We start from the raw sequence: 12,531 nt of genomic DNA on the forward strand, positions 1-12,531 counted from the left end.
GTGGTTTTAAATTTATATGTTTATGTAGAAACTGAAGCGGTTCAGCGCAAAAAATATAAATCTACACGAGCCAGGACAGGAGCAGAATTGTAGAAGCTGCAAATAGGAACGAGGACTGGGTAGGATTGGCAGGATCATTGGGCGTAAACTACAAAACGGCCTATACATGGGTGACGTTCGGAAGAGACAACTCGCTCCAAAGGGGAGGAAGAAAAGTGAAGTACCTTACAGACGGGGAATTGGACAGTGTAATAAAATGGGTAGAAGAGGACTGCACGGTAACGCTAAAGAAATTAAAGACTAAAGTTCGGAATGCTTTCCAAAAAGATGGCTCAACCTCCACAATTGGAAATCATTTGCAAGGTAGATTGTATACAATTAAAAGTGTACACCACCAGCCAGCAACCATTAACAGTGCCGTAAACAAGGCCAAGCGCGCGGAATACGTAACAACGTTGAATTCATATATACAAGCCGGAAAGCAAGTGATATATATCGATGAATCAAACTTCAATTTGTTCTGTCGTCGTAAACGGGGTCGCGCTCGCTCTGGATGTAGAGCAGTTCAAATACTACCAGCTGCGCGAGGACCAAACATTCACCTGATTGGAGCTATTGCCACTTGCGGAGTAGTAGCGATGGAGCGCCGTCGCGGATCCTTTAAAGCTTCGGACGCATGTCAGTGGATCCATACAGTGCTACAGAAGTGGGTTGACTTGGGTAACAACCTCGGGGATCTGGTTGTTGTTAGCGATAACGCTCCGTGCCACTCCCACTTAGAAAGTGCAATCAACAACTTTAACGCGACAGACAAAGCAACGCTCCTACGTCTTGGACCATATTCGCCAATGTTGAATCCAATTGAGAATATTTGGTCTACAATTAAAACGTATGTTAAGACAAATATTGGCATTCCAGCTACATTTGGTCCGGGCGTTGTCGAGCAAAGGCTCTCGTACTTGGAGCAACTTATTGACGAGGCAAAAGCGACAGTTGTTGGTGGAGATTGTGGCAGAGCCATTCAACATTCTACCACTTTTCACCCAGATGCACTATCTTTATTCGGTATGCCAGCTGGTACATAATTTAAAACTGCATTAATAAATTAATTGTTTCATTCTAAATGTATAGACATTGCGAACAAACTAATTTACTTGTAATTTGAAAAATATATTAAAAAGTAAATATATTTAAAATCACTATAATATATATACTATTTAAATAATTACAATGTGTACGAATTTTCGTCTTCTGAAGTACATTTTACGATTTCTGAAGTACAATTTACGGTTTCTGAAGTACAATTTACGGTTTCTGAAGTACAATTGACTATTCTGAAGTACATTATACGGTTTCCGAAGTACAATTGACTATTCTGAAGAACATTTTACGGTTTCTGAAGTACAATTGACTATTCTGAAGTACAGTTGACTGTTCTGAAATACATTTTACGGTTTCTGAAGTACAATTGACCATTCTGAAGTACATTTTACGTTTCCTGAAGTACAATTGACTATTCTGAAGTACATTTTACAGTTTCTGAAATACATTTGACGCTTTTTGAAGTACTCTTGGAAAAGGTGTAGATCTTTTCTATATTGTCTACATGTATGCATGACTAATTATGAATTATTTTTCTACTTCCTTTACAAAGTGAGATATACATATTTTTTTTTTGAGAAGATAATAAGTATTGCCTTACTCGAACTGTCACTTAGGCCGCATTGGATCGAACAATTTGACGCCACCCTCCTCTAGTCCTCCACATCAAATCACAGAGAGTTTGAGGAAATTTTCTTTCTGCTCATGCTATTGAAATGGCATAAATCAAGAGCTCTACTTAACAGAATTTTGCATGCTTTAGTTGCGTGTTGACAGAAGTTCCATACAAAAGTAGCTTTCGTCAGAGTCTGTGTAACATTTTGACGATTACTGTTGAACTTTAAGGCATCTTAGAGGCAGAACTGAATGCACTATCATTACACGGAGTCCTTAAACAAATTGTCTATCCCCTGACTTGTCCCCAGTAATGGTGATCATTTGAGCTTTGATGGTAAAGCAAACTATAAGCAAAAAATACGTGGAAGGACTCTTCGGTCGATGTATTTTGGAGAGAATTTGCGTCACCCCTTGTCAAATTTGGTTTGGAGACAAACCGGTTTCGGCGTTATGCTAATTTTTTTTATTCTGGTGAATTCTTGTTGGATGCTCGTCCTACTCATTATATCCTACTTCTTTTTCTATCTCACGTACGTCTTCTTAGTTTTGCGGTGCTCAATAGGTAGATGAATTGTTGTGGATTGTTTTTGTTTTGTTTTTCTTCAGTGTCTTTAAGGTTTTTTTTTTGTTTTTCTTCTCGTACGGTAGTTTTAGACATATATGTAATATATGGCAGTAAGAGCTAGTACCGTCCAAAAACACTACAGTACAGATATATCAATAAGCACGTACGAAAGAAAAGGAACACATACGTTTATAAATAAACATGTACACGACACATTTACAAAAACGGCACTCAAGTACACAATACATTGACAAAAACAGTACTAGACTGTCTCGCTTTGATTTCGGAATCCTTACACATTGAGATGTTAGCTTACTACCAATATAGAAGTATTACATATATGGTTTTAGAGGTTCAAATGGTACGTCCAATGTAGTATTTATTTGTTCATTTATTATTTGCCCTTTGAAGGTTTTTTGTTTATATTACTCCATATTTTCTACAACATTTAATCTTTGTCCTTTATGTTGTACATAGAAAAGCTCTAACTGACTGATTTTTATTGATGACTTTTATAAATAAAAGTCTTTAATAACTGTTATCTAAGACATATAATATAAAAATCAAAAATAACTATTATTTGCAGATTATTTAGATAAAAATTAAAAATAACTCTTATTTTGGATTTATAAAATAAAAATCACAAATAATTGTTATTTAAGAAGTAATTTAATAATAGTCAAAAAATAATTGTTAAATAGCAACTTTTATAATAAAAGTTGTAACTGTTACGGTCCCTGGTCAAAACTGTATGTTTTTTGCCGGTGGAGTCTTTAAAAAAGTCATCAAAATTTTCGTAAACTTATATAAGTCTTCTGAAAATAATTATGTATGTGTGTAGAAAAGTTTTTAAAGTCATCGATAACTTTTATTTTGAGACTTATATTATAAGAGTCTTCATAATTATAACAGAGTAGAAATTTTTTAAGTCTTAAAGGACAGGGATTGTTCAGTCCCAATTCGGGATTAGTTGCGGATCAGTTCAGGACTAGTTTGGGAAAGCTTTAGCAGAATGAAATATTAACATATGTAGACGTTATCTTGAAAATATATATTTGGCAGGTTGAGACTGCCTAAAAAACTATATACAAATGTATACGGCATAACCAAATCGTTTGACAAGAATTTATAAAAGGGATAGACCCTGCCAGACGAGGGGTCTAAAATGCTTAAGAGGTTCTAATTTTTTTTAAAAGCTATGCTCATACCTCATTAAACCAATGGTAGAACCAAAGAGGTCTGACGGATTAAGGGCTTTACAAAACATATTGCTCTCAATTTTCCTCTCTGGCGCTTCAATAGCTTTCCCTATAAGACAATTTTAAGTCTTAACAAGACATCTAAGTTCTTTTTAGGGTGTGTAATTTCACTTAGCCAATATCAGGAGGGTTTCGATTAAAGTACCTCTGCTGTTCATATAAAAACCACGTTTAAGGAAGTATAATTATGGCAAGTAAATAAAATTTATTTTAAATATATGATTGGGTCAAGCTCCCATTGAACAAATAAAATTTGGATTTGAGATTAAGCTTGGCTACAAAAACTTTTGAACGAACGGCTATAGATTGCTACCAACTGGTTCTAATATTAAAAGTCGCTTAAAACAAAAATGTCTGAGCCTCCCCTTGACTATCTTGTTTTTGATTTGTACTAATTCAATGTCGAATGGACATGATAAGTTTCTACAAAAAAGGAAAATGGTTTTTTTTTTTCACTTGAATCTTAAACCAATTATGATATCTTGTAATGGAATAACAATTTTCTAAAACTGTGGCATTCAAAATTCTGATCTCGTTTATTTATACATATAGGCAAGAAATATTAATTAAGTAAAAGTATATCTTAAGTAACAGCCACAAAACAAAAGCACAATTAATGACATTCTTTCCTTAATTAAAATATGTAGTATTTGAGAGATTTACGTTCTTGAAACGCTTCTACTAGTCAAACGATCTAAAATGGCCTAAATTGAGCAAGTACTTAAAAGCCAATTACAAACCAAAATATCAACGCAGGAATACGCAAAGTACGACAGCACAACAATAAAACAATGAAAATTATTTAATAATTCTTTACTACAATAAATACCAAATACAAAGAGAAATGCATATACAACAAAAACAAGACAGCGAAAAACAATAAACAGAAAGAGAAACTAAAAAAAAAACAAAACGCAAAAACAACGCATAACAGTAAACAACTAAACAAACAAGCAAGGAAAACAGTTGAATAAATATCAAGTAGCGCGCATGCGCACACCCTTTGCATATTAAATCGAAATCAAACACAATTGCAACAAACAAAAAATAGAAATTAAAAAAACCTAAAAATAAAATTATACATAGAAACAAAAAAAAAATTTGAAATACATTTTTGTAATAGGTGAGAGAAGAGCGCATATGTGAGGAGAAAAAGTAGATGGAGAAGGAAGAGGAAAAGAAAGAGAAGATCAGATCTTGAAGTGGAAGAGGCAAGTGGCGTTAGTGTGAGACCAAGCAAGAGAAGAAAGGACGAAAGAGATGAGAGTGCGACAAAGAGAGAGAGCGAGTATGAGAGACGAACCCCGTTGGAAAAATATTTAAAACGTACACACATAAGTACAAACAAAAATAGAAACGTAAATACTTTTTCACAGTTTTAAATTTCAAACAAAATAAACCAAAAAAAAAACACAAAAACAATATATTGAGAAATTACAAGATAAGAAAGCATGTAAAACCCGTATAAATTCAAAATTGAAAAAAAAAATCACTAAAATAAGTAAAACAGGGGCAAAATGGCGAACAGGTAAAAATTAGTAAAACAGAAAAATAGCAACAAACGACAAAACACAGTAAAATCAGTTAATTATACGAAGTAAAAAACGGTAAATGCAGGCGGGAACTTTACACATTAGGGTAAAAACAAAAGATTTAAAAAATAAAATAAAATTAAAAATTAAACAGAAACCGTTTGTAAATATTGTATTTGTGCAGTGAAGTAAAATAATAGTATGTAATTAATTAATAACAAAAAAGGACATACAAAGTAGACCGAGACATGGTTGAAGGCAGTAAAAGAACAGAAAATATACAAAACATAAATCTGCAATAAAATAAATAAATAAAAATGGGTTAAAAAAGCAGCAAAAGTATGCATACAAACAAGCAAACAAACAACTGAACAGACTAAACTGACTAAATATAAAAACAATTACAACTAAACATAAATAAATAAACGAACACAAAACAATAAATGCAAAAACACAACAGTGGAACGAAAGTTTAGTAAGTAAAAAAAGAAAAATAGCACAAGAACCACAAAACTGCAAATACATAGTATAAACAATAAATACAAAAAGCAAACTAAGAAACCAAAATTAAGTCATTGTCTTTTAATTAATGGCATATAAAGGATGAATGGCAATTGTCTTACAGCGCGTAAAATAGCATAGTAATACATATAACGGAAGAGAAAAAAACACATAGAATATAAAAACCAAAAAAATAAAACCAGAAAATTTTCAAAAGAAAACTGCAAGCAAATAGTAAATAGTGGAGCAAAATAAAATAAATAAAAAAAACCAATTAACTGTAAACAATAAAAAAGTCAGCAAAGACTTGTACGATTTTATACAGCAAACCAAGATCCAAATTCCAAAAAAAAACAGAATAATAAAAGCAGAGTAAATACTGACTATTTCATAAAACTAGCCTCACAAAAACAGAAATCATCCCACACTTGAAAAAAATTAAGAAAACAAAAAAACCATATATAATATAAATAGTCAAACACACATATATACAAAAACACTTGAAAATATTTTTATTAATTAAAAGACAAAAAAAATAGCACTCTAACAGCATATTTATTATATGAAAAGAAGAAAATCCTATTAGTTTAATAGACAGACAAGCAAGCATTCAGTTAAAAAGATAAAAATAATAATCATTCAGAAAAGAAGAACAAAAAACAAAAAGCTGCAATTCCAAGCAACCACCATAAATGCGAATACAACTCTGGTAGAGATATTAGCACACTGTCAAGTCAATTCATATTTTTTTTCATAATAAGAGTCCTCTTAAAAACCTTGTTTGGTAACTATATTTGCATATTTCAGATTTATTAAATTAATTCATGTTCTTTAGGTGGCAACTCTACATAAAAAACACATAGTCTCAACATTTTATGTTTTTTGCATGTTGCATTTTTTCAGTTTGCAAATGTGGCAACCCTTATCTAAAATGCGACAATTTTTTAATTTTCCTTAACACTTAACAGACTGATCGCGTTATTTTTTTTGTCATAGATGGCAATCCTGCACCAAGTATGCATTCAAAATTTAATATTCTAAAACTTCCTCAGTTCGATGTCCATATTTGTATATTTTATGTGCAGACTTGTTTATTTTTTTTACGGTGTACTTAAGTTTTCACTTACACACTAGTTCTTAAAATTCATACATATACATTCTACATCAAAATATACTTGAAATTAAATAGTCTCAACTTTTTATGTTTTGCTGCCCATATTTTTAAACTTTGTTTAACTATTGTATTTTTTCAGTTTGAAAATGTGGCAACTCTTATCAAAAATGCGCTCATTTTAAAATTTTCCTTAGCACTTAAAACTTTAAAACTATTGCTATTTGAATATTTGACTTAATGAGTTGATTTATTTTTCATAGGTGGCAACCCTGTTTCAAAAATACGTTGAAAAATAAAACTTATTAAACTTCTTCAGTATGTTGGACATATTTGTATATTTTATATATATTCAAAAATATCACTTAACTCAAGTTTTTCCCTACACGCTAATTCGTAAAATTCATACCCGCATATTTTAAATACGTTTATGCAGTTCTAGGTAATTAATTCATTTTTTTTTTATATGGCAACCCCACACATAATGTTCTAAAACTCATCTAGTTTAATGTCCACGTATAAGTATTACATATTTATTTGCTTTTACTGTTTAACAAGGTTACCCTCTTCAAATGCATGACTTAAGTCAACTTTTTCCAAACTGAAAGATTTCAGGATAATTTTTAAAAATTTTAAATACTTAAATAATTTTTCGTAGGTGGCAATATTATACAAAAACACTTCTGCAATTAAATATTTCAAAATAATTGTCTATTTTATTAACTTATTTATTTTTAACGATTTGTTCAGGTGGCATACTGCTCAGAAATATGGCTTTAGGCAAGTTTGTCTTAACACTTAAAAATTTGAAATCCATATTTAAGCATTTCAAATGTGTTCCAATTTAATTAGTTTTTTTTTCCTAGGTGGCAACTCAAAAAAAAATTTAAATTAACATTCTAAAATATCTACCTTCAATATCACATTTAAAAATGTTGCATAGTTATTTATTTTCTACTGTTCAGTTAGGTGGCAACTCCATCACAATGAGTTAAACCTAACCTAGGTGGCAACTCTATTCAAAAACCTTTCTAAACTCAAGTTTCAATACACTCTCATACAGTCAAACACTTAATCCCGATATTTAAAAATTCTACATACCTTTTAATTGAATAAACATTTTTAAGGTGGCAACCCTTTAGAAAAATGTGTATATTTTATACATATATATAAATTAGTTGAATTTTTACGGCTTCCGCCTCTTTTCTGACTCCTGCCCATTCCAGGCAGATGCGCGGGCTACGCCTGTGAAAAAGAGTGAAGAGGCCCAACGATTCCCATCTACAACATAATGCCCTCCCTCACTGGAGACTTGTGTGATGATTTGGCATTACGGAACCCCAAACCCTGCCGCAGGCGTTTTTTAATACTTAAAGTTCTAACAATCTTAATTATCATTACCAGAGGCGTATTCGCTTGCAAATAAAAAGAATTCAACTTGTTTTAAATATCAGCAGACTAACAAAAAATATTGTACTGGAATATCTGCTTTCTAAATAAATCAAACAACTCGATTGCTTAAACAATAAACTAAATTTTCGTTAGTAAAATAAAGTCAATTGTAAAAGTAACTCATGAGTTTATTAAAATTGAAAATTTAGAATACAAGTTCCAGTTTGTAAACATATTGTCTAACGGTACACGTACATATTTACTTAAATATAAATTTGTATTGTAGCCGACACAATTTTTAGGACAGCGAAGTAAATACTCGGTTGCAAACAAAGACCAGCTACACAGCTTCTGACAGATGTGTGCCTAAGTCAACTACTAAAATATTTATAATAATTTATTAAAAATTACGAAGAACAAAATCATAACAGAAAAATAACCCCAATATCCCATATACAATATTAATTAAAATTCATTGCGACAATATAAATATTAGCCAAACAAAATTGTGCATCCCTACACCGAAATTCATATACTTACATAAGTATGCACATTAGGGTGCATCACTCTCAATACAAAAAAAACAATCGGTACTGTTCTTGCAATGAAACTATAAAATATATTATATTTTAAGACTTCCGATAAAATATGTAAGAAAAAGATTTGCAAATACCCCCAAAAATCGATTTTTCTATAAAATTATTTTTTTTAACCGACTTCAAAAAAGGAGAAGGTTATCAATTCGTCGGAATATTTTTTTATGCACATAACTTTGGACCACGTTGACCGATTTCTATAATTCTTTTTTTTAAGGGAAGGTGTTTCCTTACAGGTGGTCACATACTAATTTGGTTTAAATCGTATAATTGGATCGTGAAGAACTTAACGATAATTTTAAGCTTTTATATTAGAATTGAAGTCGATTGTGTTTTTTGCCTAAAAATTACTTGTTTTCTTAAAAATTATTTGTTTTATTATGAATATATTGTATTTGCAATCTATCAGTTTTCAATCAGCAAATTTTATATTGTGCTCCATTGAAACCAGTCAATTTCTATAACATTATAAAATTTTTTTTCTTTTCAAAAAAATCATCTCATATGTTAGACAAGTTGAAGCTTAAAAGGTATGCATACAAATTTTCAAACATTTTATCAACGGTATCAAAATAATGAGATTTTTGGAGGTATTTTCAAATCGGTCCGGCTCACGTAAATCTTACTTTTTTTCCGAACTATTTTAGCGAAGGTCTTAAAATATAGGAAATTTTATAATATAATTAATAAGCTGAGAAAGTGAAGAAACAGATATAGAGTGGCAGCTTCTTTATTTAAGCCGTTCTCTATTAACTCAGCGTTCTTTTATTCAATCAGTTTTAAAGCTAAGTAATCTCTTCATATTCCAAATCCGCAATATCTTCTAGGAAATATTAAGTAATCCTACCACGCTGCCACAAAAGATGTTGGTGGCGATTTTTCTATAGATAGGACTCTACCAAATCTGACTCCGTGATGTTCTCCTTATTATTGTGCTAGCGTGCCTGGCAAAAAAAATCTCTATTTCACAAAACATTCATATAAAATAAAAAGATTATAATAAATTATCTTTTATAAAAAAAAAGAAGGTTTTCTATGCCGTCCTTGGAAACCTTGAGCCCATAGACTTTTATCCCCATTTCATCACATCAGTGTAGTTCTCTTTGTAATCGTATGACCAAATCCCCTTCTTCTTATTTGCCACCACCACCGTTTGTCGATTAGGGCCAAGAAAAAAAAACTTCGCCGATTGCCTCTTACCTGCACGAAGTTGCACCAGGATTCATCCCGAGTGGCGACAGGTCCTTTGCACTTGTCTTCCTTTCCCTTTCTTTCATTGTGCACCCATAGGCGCTGATTGGAAGGATCTTTCACCGTAGCATCATCAAACCCTGCCAAAGGAAGGAGTTTAAACCTACCAAGAGAAAAAAATGGCACAAATAAACAATGCCATGTTTTGGTGTCACGGAACCGTAGCCGGTGTTTATTCGAATGACCTGCAGATCAACCGATCATTTTATCTACCGAACGACTGCAGTGTCTTTCAAGCGGAGATCTAGGGTATAGAGAGCAGGGCTAGTCTCTTACTTATTGGTAGAGTTCCAGAAGACAAAGCCACTATTTTTGTCGACACTCAAGAAGCACTGAAGGCAATAGGATCTAAAACAGCGAAATCGGGAATTGTATGGAAATTTCGCACCACGCTGGAGTCACGGAGCTGTGTCAGCGTCACTCTTTCCTGGTTCCCCGGGCCTAGTAATATTGAAGGGAATGACTCGGCTGATTAGATGGACAGATGCGGCTCAGAGATGCCAGTGGAAGAAGCGGCTTATACTACCACCCTTCAGCGATCATGTTAGGAAAATTGATGCATACACCGTGGCCGGGACGTATGACTTGCGGAACAAACTAAACAGGAAGACTGTCAGATCACAACATTATTATAGGAGCGGCTTAGTAGGAAAAATTCAAGGTATATATTGAAAATCGATGATCTGCAGTAAGAGGCCTTATCGGCATCATCACAGGAGACTATGCTATAGCACCACTGCTTCAAGGGTGGCGAATACCAACAAGTACCCTCTGCAGAATCTGACATGATGAGGATGAAGAAGAATCAATTGACCACTTTCTGTGTCGATGTCCAGGTCTACAGACGAAGCGCCTCCAGCACTTGGGTTTAGGCTACTTCAGCAGTCTGAGCGAGATAGCGGAGGTGGAACTGTTGGATGTCCTCTGCTAATAAGGGACAGTAATTGGGACAGTAGAATGACCTGAAGCTACTCTCTCGGTTATAGGTACGTGTCTCCTCACAATCCTCCTCACAAGGGAACTCACAATGGACCATTCTGTCCTAGCCTAACCTTCGCCGTCAAGTCACTGCCCTCAGCTGCGGCGCCCTTCACTTGAATGAAATGTGTGCCTTAAAAGGAAATGTTCAGAAGGGTCTCTAACGATTTCTAAAGGGACTTTGACGCCGCCTGCACTCAACATATTGTTGATCTAAAAAAAATTAGTGTATCTAATCCCGCCTTCCAAGTCTAAAAAGGCTGCAACTTCTTACGTTCCTTGTTGACGGTTTTGGCGGTATTTGCTTTCTTCTTAGTATATAGTTGGTGCTTCCGATAGACAGGGTATTTTAAAGTCTTCTTTTTCTACACCTTTCCTTAAATACCAAACGGGACACAGGGCATCTAATACGCCTGAGCGCTATATGGTTCTATTTCGGACAATCGTTTTGAGCTACTACCAGCTTAACCCGCATTGCTTCGCCTCTCATGTTTTTTGTTGTTGTTGTTGTAGCGGCATACAAATTCCCCAAGGAGTTTTTGGGTAATAATGCTGAAGTGACATTCCTTGGCTAGATATTAGTCTGGGTCGTTCGCGCGATCTGCTGGGTGGCCGATTAGCGAAATCCATTTTAAGGCCTTCTTTGCAATCCTGCCGTCTTCTTTGACGAAAGTGTGGCCTATCCACTTATATTTATTTCTTCAAGTCCCGATGTCAAGAGGCTCCATATTAGCCTTTCTGAACAACTCCTCATTTGAGATTATTTTAGGCAAAACAATTCGGAGCCTCATTCTAGGGCATCTGTTTCCGAAAACTTACAGACGCCTGGTTATTGCAAGAGTATCTTTTCCGATTGTGATGCATTATTTGCCCATTTCTTGGTTGCCTGAACTTTTCTAAGGGTTCGCAATTGGAAGAGTAGAGTTGGCTTTAAGTGCACTGAGCATATCGACAACTGAGTGGAAGACCGACCTATGTCGGAAAACTTTTCAAGAAAGCCTTACTTCCGAATTTCATTGAAGAACGCCCTATTTCAACATCAGAATTCGGTTCAAAAACGCCCAATCTCAAATTCAAATATTTTGAAAATGTGCTGAGATACGGTGTTTTTGAACCGGCAGATGAGACAGGGTGTTCTTCAGTTAAATTCTGAAATAGGGCATTTTCGAACTGTCTGCCGAGACAGGTCGATCTTCCACTCAAATGTCGATATATTTAATTAATACATCTAATTTATTTTAATTTCACGAAAAAACAAATTAATGTTTTGGAAGACGCTGTAAGACTCAGAAAATTTTATCAAACTTTAGATGGGTATCTGATCGTAGATACTATTTATGCAATATGTATAACGCCGACAAGATTTTTCATCCTTAGAATATGTCATTTAATTTGGTGTCTTTTTTAATGTGCAATGCTCTCTGTTTATTTGTAAACTTTTATTTTTAATTACATAAAATGCTTCGCATTATAAAATTGTGCAAATAATTTACAGAGTTTAACAACTAAAAAAGGCATTTAGGTGGTTCCCTTAAACTCGAGAGGCTGGGGAACTCGAAACTGGAAAAAATATCGCATAAAATTTTGACTGATTAAAAAAATGTTTGGGACTTCGGAAGCTTTCGAA

The 12,531-nt window shown here is 33.5% G+C and overlaps 1 protein-coding gene across 1 annotated transcript in view; it reads left to right on the forward strand.

The window, feature by feature from the left end:
- The window catches only part of LOC118740904, a 42,222-nt gene extending 36,895 nt beyond the window's left edge, over window positions 1-5,327 (forward strand). Inside the window, exon 6 of the transcript XR_004993193.1 lies at window positions 4,191-5,327. The gene's annotated coding sequence lies outside the window, so the exon portion shown is untranslated. The remainder of the gene's footprint in view (window positions 1-4,190) is intronic.
- The last annotated feature ends 7,204 nt before the right edge of the window (window positions 5,328-12,531 follow it).

This window comes from Rhagoletis pomonella, unplaced genomic scaffold (genome assembly GCF_013731165.1).
Source record: "Rhagoletis pomonella isolate Grant_MI unplaced genomic scaffold, Rhpom_1.0 Rhpom_scaffold_00006, whole genome shotgun sequence".
In the NCBI taxonomy this organism is placed as follows: Eukaryota; Metazoa; Arthropoda; class Insecta; order Diptera; family Tephritidae; genus Rhagoletis; species Rhagoletis pomonella.